Here is a 12,735-nt window from a genome sequence, read left to right as displayed (position 1 = left end):
CATGCGCCATTAAATGGGTTAGGTTAGGTTTGAACTGCGATCCTCACAGAACCGAACAAGGATTAGGTTAGGTTAGAACTGCGAGCCTTACAGAAACGAAACGCTACTTGAAAAGTGGGTTTGATTAGGTTCGAACTGCGATCCGCACAGAACCGAACTGCTATCTGAGGAGTGGGTTAGGTTAGGCTAGAACTACCACCCTCATGGCTCCTCTTCACGATGGGCCAACGCCGGCCACTCCAAGGGACGCATTTATGCGTTAGAGGGAGCAAGTGATAGTGCATGGCTGCGTCCCTTGGAGTGGCCGGCGTTGGCCCATCCTGTAGAGGAGCCATTATACAGAAGCGAAATGCTAGTAAAAAAGTGGGTGGTTTTACCTCCTTTTCTACATAGTGTACCATCTACAATAATCTTTCATCGGCCCCCATGGAAGTCGGTTTTTTTTTTCTTAAAAATTATTAATAAATTTACTTTTATTTTTCGTCTGTTTTATTGAGAAAATATTTTGAAGGCTACCATCGCTCTACTATAATTAGAACTTATAGGTTTCGCACGTCTAGCGAATGTTACCGAAATTCGCACAACTTTATACATCAAGTGCAACTTGACATATATATTATGAAGAGTCACGCGAATCGTTTCTGGCCACATGCTTCGTGTGCTCGTCGGGTCAATTTTGGATAAGAACCCTTGCTGAGACTGTATAAAGTTTACGGCATAGGAACTTTTACTTACAAGTATAGTTTTTAAAAGGCATAGGTAAGGATGCGGCTGGTATACAATTGGCGATATAGATTGTAATCAGTTATTCACTTATAAATTAATTATTTATCTACACCTCTTTTTGAGAAATCTTGGTTTCAATTAGCATCTGAATAAAATGCTAAAAAGATCTTACTCTTAATCGTCTAGTAAGTATACGTATGGAGTGCGAATAGAAAATGTACTGTAACGGGCAGGCGTTACTGACCAAGTAGATATTTGTAACTTTTTTGATGTCATTGAAATGTTACAAATTTTATTTGGACGTCGACAAATGATTAGGTAGGTACAGTCGTCGTCAAAGTTATGTGTACACTTAATTATGCACTTTACTTTTTTAATAAGCCGAGAATTGGAAACATACCTTTAACCGACTGGATTTAATCTCTCTAGGCATTTTCTACTAGTCGACCATAGGGCGAACCAAAAATGTGGATGCAGAACAAAAAAAATATTATGAGCGAAACATAATTCTTAATACGAAGTATAATAAGTTATACCTTGTTACTATGAATATATTTACTAAACATATATACAAATATAGGCATAAATACATATACCTACAATAGCACGTGCGTTACGGGCTACCTACCGACTAAACTGGTTTTTGTTTGAAGAAACGTCAGTTCAACACTGACATATTGAATCTAGTCGTAATATTGGACGTATTTTAAAGTTCGAATCGGGACGTATCTTCTGTCTTCGCTAGCAGGTGGTTATAAAGAAAAGTTTGAAAGCTAACTTAGTTGGAGCTTGTCTGATCGTCAGAGGAAGCGAATTCTAGAGAGGGATTGCTAGTACGGTGAAGGAAGGAGAGATAAAACCACTATGGTGAGGAAATACCGAAAGTTAAGGTAATTCTGGAGTCGACGACCAAATGAAAAGAGTGTTGTGTATTTTGTACAAATATTTCTAAGAGGTTTGCGATAATTACTCAAGTTGTTTTTTTAACACCAAGCAAGACAATTGGTCGTAATTTATCTGGCGTACCTAGGGAACATTTATATAATTTTATTATGCTTATGCAATTTTTTTGCAATTTTTGCACGCAAGAAGGACTTAAGATTTTTACCTATAATGTCGTAGCATTTCGGTGGCAACGGTTGAATTAAAATCTCTACATGATTTATTTTGAAAACCAATTCGTAATTAAATTTATATGTATTGAGAAATATAATTTATTTTCATAATTTAACAAGTAGCCAATATTTAACTTCATTGTTAATGTTTCTGTTAAAATATTAAAATTGACCATATAATTAATTGTAATAATGGAAATAGCTTTACAATACTCACGTGAAATAAACACAATAATTAAAATGAAACACTAGCGGACTGTCACAACTACATGGCACATATAAAAAAGTTCGGTTCGGACGTGTATGCACGGGGTAGGCCGGGGTGCGAGTGAGCCAGGTCGAAGGCAGAGCCGCCTACGTGTACAGCCTCGGTGCTATTAGGTCCTGCAAGTGACCTATTAGTTTGGACGACAAGTTACAAGCGTAAAGCGACGTCCTGAGGTTGCTCACTCATGTACACATTCACAGACATATCCACTCTATATACTTGTATTTTGTCGCTTGTATCTACATCCTGCTACGGATCGTTAATCTCATATGATTTCGTAAAAAGTAACTAATTTGCACGTCTGAAATAAAACAACTAATAAAATTGAATAGTTAATGTATTGTGCTGTATTTATTTGTAGTTTTAATATATTTATAAGTTAGTTTATAGGTATTTATGTTATTTAAGTTAATGTACGGAAATAAAATTTATTTTAATAAAACAAATATAACTTTGATATTGCTTGTTTTTTCTAAATTTGCTTATTGTTGTTTTTATTTTCGCATAATTTTTAGGGTTCCGTACCTCAAAAGGAAAAAACGGAACCCTTACAGGATCACTTGTGCGTCCTCCCCCCCGCCCTTTATCTCCGAAACTATTGGGTCTACAATTTTGAAAAAAAATACACAAAATAGTTCATTGCCTGCACAGACAGACAGATTACAGGAAAACCTATTAGACGCGTGCAGTCAATATTAATCGCTTATGACTTGGCCTGCAGTGTAGTGCCGCGCCGTTTCCGCCGCTATACGGACCATCCCTCTAGCTCATTATACTTCGTTAATTTAGTTACAATGAGGCTCATTTAGACCAGTTACATAATTCCATATCGATTTCAGTAGCTGCCTGCATAGGCCTGATTATTTGAAACTTGTCTACGTGTATTAAAAGGGGTTTACCCTTGATTTGCCGACAGACATTTCATCGAATGTTATTTCGAAGACAACGTTTCAAGTATTTTCATTTCATCGACAAGTCATTGCGTCGAAGAATTGTTACTAGTAAATTTAAATCTGGGACTTTTAATTGGCACTCGAGTTATTTCGTATTTAGTTTATATCGTGGTATTTCTTTACGGGTTTTCTTATTTCATTTTGGATTGCATTTAATAAAATTTATTACACATAAAATTATTTCAACACGTAATATTTATTTGACTTTGATAGCCGTTCGTTTCTGTGTGGGGTCGCAGTTCTAACCTAACCTAAACCTACTTTGATAGCCGTTCGTTTCTGTGTGGGGTCGCAGTTCTAACCTAACCTAAACCTACTTTGATAGCCGTTCGTTTCTGTGTGGGGTCGCAGTTCTAACCTAACCTAAACCTACTTTGATAGCCGTTCGTTTCTGTGTGGGGTCGCAGTTCTAACCTAACCTAAACCTACTTTGATAGCCGTTCGTTTCTGTGTGGGGTCGCAGTTCTAATCTAACCTAAACCTACTTTGATAGCCGTTCGTTTCTGTGTGGGGTCGCAGTTCTAACCTAACCTAAACCTACTTTGAAAGCCGTTCGTTTCTGTGTGGGGTCACAGTTCTAACCTAACCTAAACCTACTTTGAAAGCCGTTCGTTTCTGTGTGGGGTCGCAGTTCTAACCTAACCTAAACCTACTTTGATAGCCGTTCTTTTCTGTGTGGAGTCGCAGTTCTAACTTAACCTAAACCTACTTTGAAAACCGTTCGTTTTTGTGTGGGGTCGCAGTTCTAGCCTAACCTAAACCTACTTTGAAAGCCGTTCGTTTCTGTGTGGGGTCGCAGTTCTAACCTAACCTAAACCCACTTTGAAAGCCGTTCGTTTCTGTGTGGGTCGCAGTTCTAACCTAACCTAAACCTACTTTTAAAGCCGTTCGTTTCTGTGTTGGGTCGCAGTTCTAGGAACCTAAACCGACTTTGATAGCTGTTCGTTTCTGTGTGGGGTCGCAGTTCTAACCTAACCTAAACCTTAAATGGTTACAACAGAAAAATGTATAAATGAGTAGTAGGTACGACATATAAAAAATGTATGAATAATACGTCGAACAAATGAATTGCAATGTTTAGTAGTTGTGCCAATTAAAATAATTTGAAACGAATCAGCGATCAAGTAATATTCGTTGAATAGTATTTCTACGCAGTAAGAAGAATTGAAATAAATAGTATATGAAACAAAATAACGCCAAACAATATTACTAGTACTGACGTTTCGATGAATCGTTGTCGATGAAATAATATTCGATGAAAAGTTTGTCGGCAAAACAAGGGTACACCATTAAAAGGACTATATCTATCGTCGGAGAGTTGCCAACTGTATGGCACTTGTCCCACCAAGAGCGAGTAAGCGATTAACTATCGGCGATTTTCTCGCCCAAGAAACGAACAAAAGATTAGGATCCTAATGTCAGTAAAAGAGACACATATATTAATAGTTCATCGCTGGCTGTTCACACTGTCGGCGAGAACACTCGCTCTACTAGTTTGTCGCCGCGATAAGATAAAACTAGCTCAGCGGTACTCGCTCCGCGATGCTCGCTTCGTAGTTTGAACAAGTCTGCGACGTCTGCGTGTTCGGCTACGCTGCACCGCCCGAGCGAGTGACGCGAGTAATAGCCCGTCGCACTAGAACACTCGCCTATAGCCGAGCGACAAAACTATTGGAGCTAGCACTCGCTTCTCGCCGCTCGCCCACTTGTTTCTAGTTTATCGTTCTACTCGCTTATCGCTCATCGTCGCCGATGGGACAAGTGCCTATAGTCGGAGGATTAGATTACCTTTACAAATTCGCATAAATATTCGGTATTTAACCAAAACCACTATTCATGGCATCTCTAGTGTAATTAATTAGGAGTGGGGATAGGTAGTCAAGTGAGATAGATAGAGGTATGTGTTAATAACTAATAGGTATATTTATAATATGTTTCCGTAAATTTCGTTATAATGATGTAACAATCGACCGTACACATATTTAAAAAATCCTTTTATTTAACTGTAAAGTCGGTTCCAAGCCAAATCATCATCATTCTCTTGCCCTTTTCCCATTCACTTGGGGTCAGCGCAGCATGTCTTTCTCTTCCACACCTCTCTGTCATCCGTCATCTCATCATTCACTTGCGCTCGTTTCATATCATCTCTCACACAGACCATCCACCGTTTCCTCGGTTTTCCTCTCCTCGTACTTCCCTCCACATTCATTCGTAGTACCTTTCACGTCACATGACCATCATTCCTCCGCATCACATGCCCGTACCACGCTAGGGGATTTGCCCTTACGTTTTCTGTTATGGGTGCAACTTTCAGGCTTCCTCATATACTCATTCCTTATCCTATACATTCTCGTCACGCCACACATCCATCTTAGCATTCTCATCACTACATGTAATCTTTTTTCATCCGTCACCTTTAGGGCCCGACACTCTGATCCATACATGACGACAGGTCTTATATGATGGTTTTATAAATTTTACCCTTCAACCAAAGAGGCATTCGGGCGTCGCAAATGGTTCCCGTGACCTGTCGCCATTTCATCCATCCTGTGCTAATCTGGTTTTTCACATCACGGTCAATGTCGCCATCGCACTGTACGAGCGAACCAAGGTACTTAAATTCGGAGCAGACCGGCAATGTAACGCCGTCGAGTTCTATGGCAGCAAAACTGGAGAGACCGCCAAAATCGCAGAACATGTGTTCTGTTTTAGATCTGCTAATCTTCAGGCCAACATTCTCCAATTTTTACCGCCACGTCTGCTCTGCACCTCGAGTTCGTTTTCACGAACAAGCACAATGTCATCGGCAAACAGCATACACCAGAGTGCCTCCTCCTGTATGTATGTCCGACGACAGAGCGTCCATAACAAGCAGGAAGAGGTAAGGGCTTAAAGCCGATCCCTGGTGCAAGCCTATCGTGACACTGAACCTGTCGGGGGTGCCAGCAGCTGACCGGACGCGTGTACAACATCGGTTGTACATTGACCGGATTAGCTCTACATGGTTCCAAGCCAAATCATGAAATCATATATAAAAGCGTCAACACACTGTCGAACCGAATGCCGACTCTGGTGCACTTCGATAAGGTAGAAAGAAGGCTATCCATTTGTTTGGGGGTGGGACCATTGATAAAGTGGATATAAATTTTAAAACGGTTTATAGGTCCCTGGATAGCGCAAGAGGCCCTAAGTTACCTAACTTTTACCCGACGACGGCGAAATAGCAATGTGGGTTATGATTTTAGCACGTAGGTAGGCTAGCCTAGGGTAGGTTTTATAATAGGACTTGGAATGCACGACGTTAGGAAACCTTAGTAAAGAGGTCGGCGCCTCCCCCCTTACAGGATTACTGACAAGCCGGCACAATGATTTAAACCTACTGCGCGTGCCCACTGTTCAACGGCTATTATATGAAAACTTTAAAATGCAATTAGGCAGTTGTAGAGCATAAGTTGAACTTTTAAAATTCAAGACTCATAAATATGTTATGTTAAATTTATTTTAAGTGCTAAGCTTAATGCGTTCATGCTTGATATTGATCTGTAGATACCTATAACTTTTTTATCAACGATCGCATTATTCATGTATTAAGTTAAAAACTTGTGGTAAATAACAATATAATTTTGCGTAATACTCGTAATTTACTGTCTCGCTTTTGCAGAATTCTATTTAATACTCGTATTTACATTGGGCGCCAAGTAAAAGTTATTTTTTTAAAGTATTTATATTAAAGTTACAAAAAAAGTCACAAAATCACGCTCCTAGTTCAAAGGTAAGTATTTTGACCCTATTTATTTATTTGTCTTTTTTAACATGCTTGAATCTTGCATAACGCAAAAACTGATATTTATTTCGATATACGAATCATGTGAATTGGACTCATAAGATTGCTACTGCACATGTTTTACCAATCCTACTTGTTGTATGTCAGTCAAATCTAAGCGTGTTACTGAAAAGTAAACCTACCCTAGCTCCTAATTTTATTCCTTTATAAGGATAAAGGAATAATAGGAATAGACATGTTTAAACCTTCTGCTTCTTAAACGTCTTAAAAAAATGTATCCCAATCGTCAACTTTTGTAATGTCTAAAATTATGAGATAGACAGATAAGATAGAATACTCTTTATTGGCACACCTCAGTAAAAAGATACAAAAGAAAAGAACAATTGATTAAATGTAGAGGCAGACAACAGGCGGTATTATCGCTAAAGAGCGATCTCTTCCAGACAACCTTTGGGTATCGAAAACAGAGAAATAATCGAAAAAATAAGTGTTGCAAAAGCATTATGGACATAATAGGGAGTGTACAATCATCATCATCATCATCATCTCAGCCATAAGACGTCCACTGCTGAACATAGGCCTCCCCCTTGGACCCCCACTCGTACCGGTTGGAAGCGATCCGCATCCAGCGTCTTCCGGCGGCCTTAACAAGGTCGTCCGTCCATCTTGTGGGCGGAGTGTACAATAGATTTTGTTAATTTGGAGAGTTAACTCAGTACCTACCCCTAGTGTAAATTTCATTCGATAGCGTGACGTGACGTAAGTAAGCGTTTGCGAAAAGTCTCATTTCGAGGATTTTGAGTTCTGATTCTCACAGGATTTTGAGTTTTCAAAACGTCCCGCTTGGCGCCCAGTATAAAATGTTTCGGTGTAGGATTAAGTTCATAAATAATCCCGTGTCGTCTTAAACTATGAACATGTTCGCAACCGATAGCAACCAGCGCTATGACTACCTACTTACAAATGTTTGCGCCGGGACTTACACCTAATGTTCAATGCCTAAATAACAAGATAAGCGTATTATATGGTCACTAAGGCCAGCTCATGTTACATAATAAATACATCTGCCCATTGTCTTGACTGATTAATCGCTTACTAGAATGACGTAAACCATAAGGCAAAAATAACTACAGGTATAATTAGCTATTATTAAAAAATCTCTTGAAGAAGTGAAATGAAAGAATGTTTTGAACATATGTGACGTTCCACGGCAAAAGGTACCTTGTAGCGGCTGGCGCTTACGTTGCATAGCGCCGTAATAATATTGGAGCGGCGTTAATAATAGCGTAAGCGCCAAGCGCCATAAGGTACCTTTACCTATGGGACGTCACATATGTTATGTAAGCTAACTAGGTATAACCTAAAAGAAGTATGTTTTCATTGAGTAAAAGACCCTCTTCCGTAAGTCAGGAGCCGTAGATTAGACATCGGAGCCCGAAGCCCTGCGGATGTGGCACCCGACACCGCTCATGCGCGCGGCAGTGCACGCCAAGTCAGAATGAGACTAGCGAATAAATTATTAACAATACAACATTAACCGAGTTTTACCATAGTAAATAAATAGTTATAATGATTAAAAGTATGTTTTAATTGAGTAAAAAACCCTCTTCGTAAGTCAGGAGCCGTAGATTAGACATCGGAGCCCGAAGCCCTGCGGATGTGGCACCCGACACCGCTCATGCGCGCGGCAGTGCACGCCAAGTCAGAATGAGACTAGCGGATAAATTATTAACAATAAAACATTAACCAAGTTTTACCATAGTAAATAAATAGTTATAATGATTAAAAGTATGTTTTAATTGAGTAAAAAACCCTCTTCCGTAAGTCAGGAGCCGTAGATTAGACATCGGAGCCCGAAGCCCTGCGGATGTGGCACCCGACACCGCTCATGCGCGCGGCTGTGCACGCCAAGTCAGAATGAGACTAGCGGATACATTATTAACAATAAAACATTAAGTATCTCTCTCTCTGTGATATGTACTTGTTTTGTGTAACAAAGTGTTTGCTACTACTACTACTATTACTACATTAAGCCAGTTTGATCGTAAATAAATAGTATGAGTAGTACCAGATTGATACGTAACTACAGCTCGTTTTGATTGACATCATACAAAATAATTGAAGGTTTTGTGTAAAATGCCACAATCAATTTAGTCATGTGAATTTATATTTTATATCTAACTAGCTCTTTAACCTCGATCTCGCTCTCATACATACTCGTATTATATATGTTTTCTACTAAAATATTATTATTTTACAATTTCGGACTTTTAAACGGAATTAATTATGTATATTCGTATATATTAGGTAATACCCATAGTCATTGCATATTTCCATTACTTTTATATTGTTAAGTGAATTTAAATTAATTTTATTTTTTACCTACCTACAATATTTTTAATTTTTATGCTGCCATTTTTAATTCTCCTGAAACGATTTAAAATGTTTTGATATTTGATTATAACTCCATTTTTAAGAAATAAAGTCAATAGCTATCTACCTACTTACATAGTAGTAATTTTGTAATAAAATTAGCCTATAAAATTATTGTTATTAAAAACGCAATTAATTATTTGGACCATGTTTCCTACACGAGAAATTTTAAATCGAACGCGTGGTTACAGACGCGGTACACAATGGGCCGGTAGAATTAATCTGTCGCGAGAACTTGGCTCGGACACATCGTGCACGTTTGCCTTGTGCCGCGATCGACCGGCCACCGGCACAGTGGCGGACGTGCGGAGTGGCTATGGCAGAAGTTCCGGTCAGGCATACACTTCCGGTAGGGCCAGCACAGGACACCATAGGACGTATTAGGTTTAACATACAATTTTAGGGTTCCGTAACATTATTTTTATTACCCGAACTGAATTAATCAAAGCGGTATGACGTTCGTCAAAGTTTTTTTAATTCAATAAGTACTTATTACAAAATACCTATAGGAACCGACTAATATGCTTATAATATTTAACTATAATTCGATACCTGCTAAGTATACTGAATACTAAGGCAAGTGACAATTCCTTGATATGTATTACTTTTTTACATATTTATTTATAATTAAAATACCAATATTACCTTTTGGTGTTAGTTTTGGAAATAAAGTGACGTAGGTGAATAGAAGTCATTAGGGTTCCGTACCCAAAGGGTAAAACGGGACCCTATTACTAAGACTTCGGTGTCTGTCCGTCCGTCCGTCCGTCCGTCTCTCCGTCTGTCTGTCACCAGGCTGTATCTCACGAACCGTGATAGCTAGACAGTTGAAATTTTCACAGATGATGTATTTCTGTTGCCGCTATAACAACAAATACTAAAAACAGAATAAAATAAAGATTTAAGTGGGGCTCCCATACAGCAAACGTGATTTTTGACCAAAGTTAAGCAACGTCGGGTGTGGTCAGTACTTGGATGGGTGACCGTTTTCTTTTTGCATTTTTTTCCTTTTTTTATTTTTTGCTTTATGGTACGGAACCCTTCGTGCGCGAGTCCGTCTCGCACTTGCCCGGTTTTTTTAAGTTTAGGGCGGCCAGTTACTAAAAGTGGCCAGTTACTGGCGAATTACCCTGTATGGATGCAACTCACATCAATTTATATAGGTACTCGAATATTTTATATTGAGGCAACCATTGTATAAAGAGTTAGAGAATTCCATACTTTTATTCTTCGTTTGATTTTTTTAATACCAATATAAAATTGCAGGGCTATCTGCGTTAAGTTTAGCGCCTTCATTTTTCGATAGCAGATTAAAATTAGTTTTTAAAGTTTGAGTACCGCTCTAGTATAATAGGGTACCATTAGGGTTGCCAGATCGAAAAGCGCTATTATCGGGAAACAATATCAATTTTTCGGGATTTTGGGACTTAAGTCGGGAAAAAAATATACATTCAAATTAAAGTAATTGTATTGAAAACAACGATATTTTACATTATTGGCACTACATTCAGCTCGCTCGCTCGACAACAGTTCGGAACTTGAAATTGTTGTTTTATAACGTGCAGCTGTTTTTCGGGACAGTTTACACTTTGTCGGGAATCGGGAACACATGCTAAAAATCGGGAGAATCCCGCCAAATCCCGACCATCTGGCAACCCTAGGTACCATACATGAGTGTACGGATATAATAAGTTTTTTTTTGACGTGATAACGTCGTCTTATAAATCGATGAACACCGGTAGCATGCACGAAAAAGTGTCACGTTGTGGACAGCTCTCCATGGTAGCGTTACGGCCAAAGTATGCAATGTTTCATCAATATTTTCTTATGACGTTATCACGCAAAATTATCGTCTGTAATCCGACTTTACAGACAACCATGTTTATCGTCCGTAAACCGACTTTACAGACAACCATTTTTTAGGGTTCCGTACCCAAAGGGTAAAACGGGACCCTATTACTATTGACTCTGCTGTCCGTCCGTCCGTCCGTCTGTCACCAGGCTGTATCTCACAAACCGTGATAGCTAGACAGTTGAAATTTTCACAGATGATGTATTTCTGTTGCCGCTATAACAACAAATACTAAAAACAGAATAAAATAAAGATTTAAGTGGGGCTCCCATACCACAAACGTGATTTTTGACCGAAGTTAAGCAACGTCGGACGGGGTCAGTACTTGGATGGGTGACCATTTTTTTTGCATTATGGTACGGAACCCTTCGTGCGCGAATCCGGCTCGCACCTGCCCGGTTTTATATTTTTATTTCATTAAACAATGCCAAGTAATCAGAAATAATTGTAGCGACAGCAACAAACGGCCACGGGCAGACGGGGCGCACCACCTTCCTCTATAAATACTCCGACCTTCAGTTTAAAAATAGACGCCGAACCTCCGACCGAGGTCGGGAAACTAGGCCAGCGCCCGTCTCTTTCTTACGCACCGGGATAAACAGGAAAGACAAGGACGCTGTAGCCTGCAGCACCCGTGACGTAGCAGGTCGTTCATTGAATTTTACAGACGCTTCCTTAGGTTGGTTGGTGCATTGAGGTTTATTTTAGGCTTTGCTATTTTTGGTAGGGATTATTTTTGACTTTATTTATAAATACGTTTATAACTCACCTTTATGTTAATATAATAAGAATAAAAGCGTTTTGGTATCGAATTTCAAAGTAACGCTCTGTATTTTATTTCCAAATAATTATACTTTATAGGTACCAAACTAATTTTTGAAGGATTTTAGGGGTGTAGTTAAATATCGGCCTCGTTTGCAGAGTTTTCACGGCTTCTGTAAACTTTGGCCTACAGAATCTAGGCTTCAACGCTACTATGACGTCAAGCGGGTGTGGCATGGACGCATGACGTCACGGGAGAGCTCTGACGTCAAGCCGGGCCCCTCCACCCTCCTTCGGCATACGAATGGCTCCTGTTATATGGATACTGTTTCTTTGTGGTGTTTTCAGATTATACTGTAGCTATCAATTCAAGAGTTCATGTAGTTTTTTGCAGCTAGTTTTATGATATTTATGTTTGGGTAAAAAAAATTAGTTCAGTTAACAATAACAAAGAGCGCTAGAAATATAGTAATTAACTTTAACACTCTTTTGGAGCAATAACTAAATATCACACTTGGATATCAGAAATTAACAAAACGTTATAATGCGCTATAGGTACAGTTGTGGTAGCCAGCCTCAATGGACCTTCAAATTACTTACGGCTCGATTCTGAAAATGTATTAGATCTCTACTAGACCTCAGCAAGTTACGATATGGATAATTTAAAGATACTTGTAAGATAGATATTTTAAATTTGACGTTTCCACGATTCTGGAGGTCCTCTTGAACGATTTCGACAAGTTATGACTTAGATATCCAAGTCACATCTAGTCGATATCTAATGTAAATCTAGTTGATCTCTATATCGTTTCTAGATCTTGTGATTATCTCGTTTCCCGAAT

Source organism: Cydia fagiglandana, chromosome 8 (genome assembly GCF_963556715.1).
Source record: "Cydia fagiglandana chromosome 8, ilCydFagi1.1, whole genome shotgun sequence".
In the NCBI taxonomy this organism is placed as follows: domain Eukaryota; kingdom Metazoa; phylum Arthropoda; class Insecta; order Lepidoptera; family Tortricidae; genus Cydia; species Cydia fagiglandana.
Note: the sequence above shows the minus strand (reverse complement) of the source record.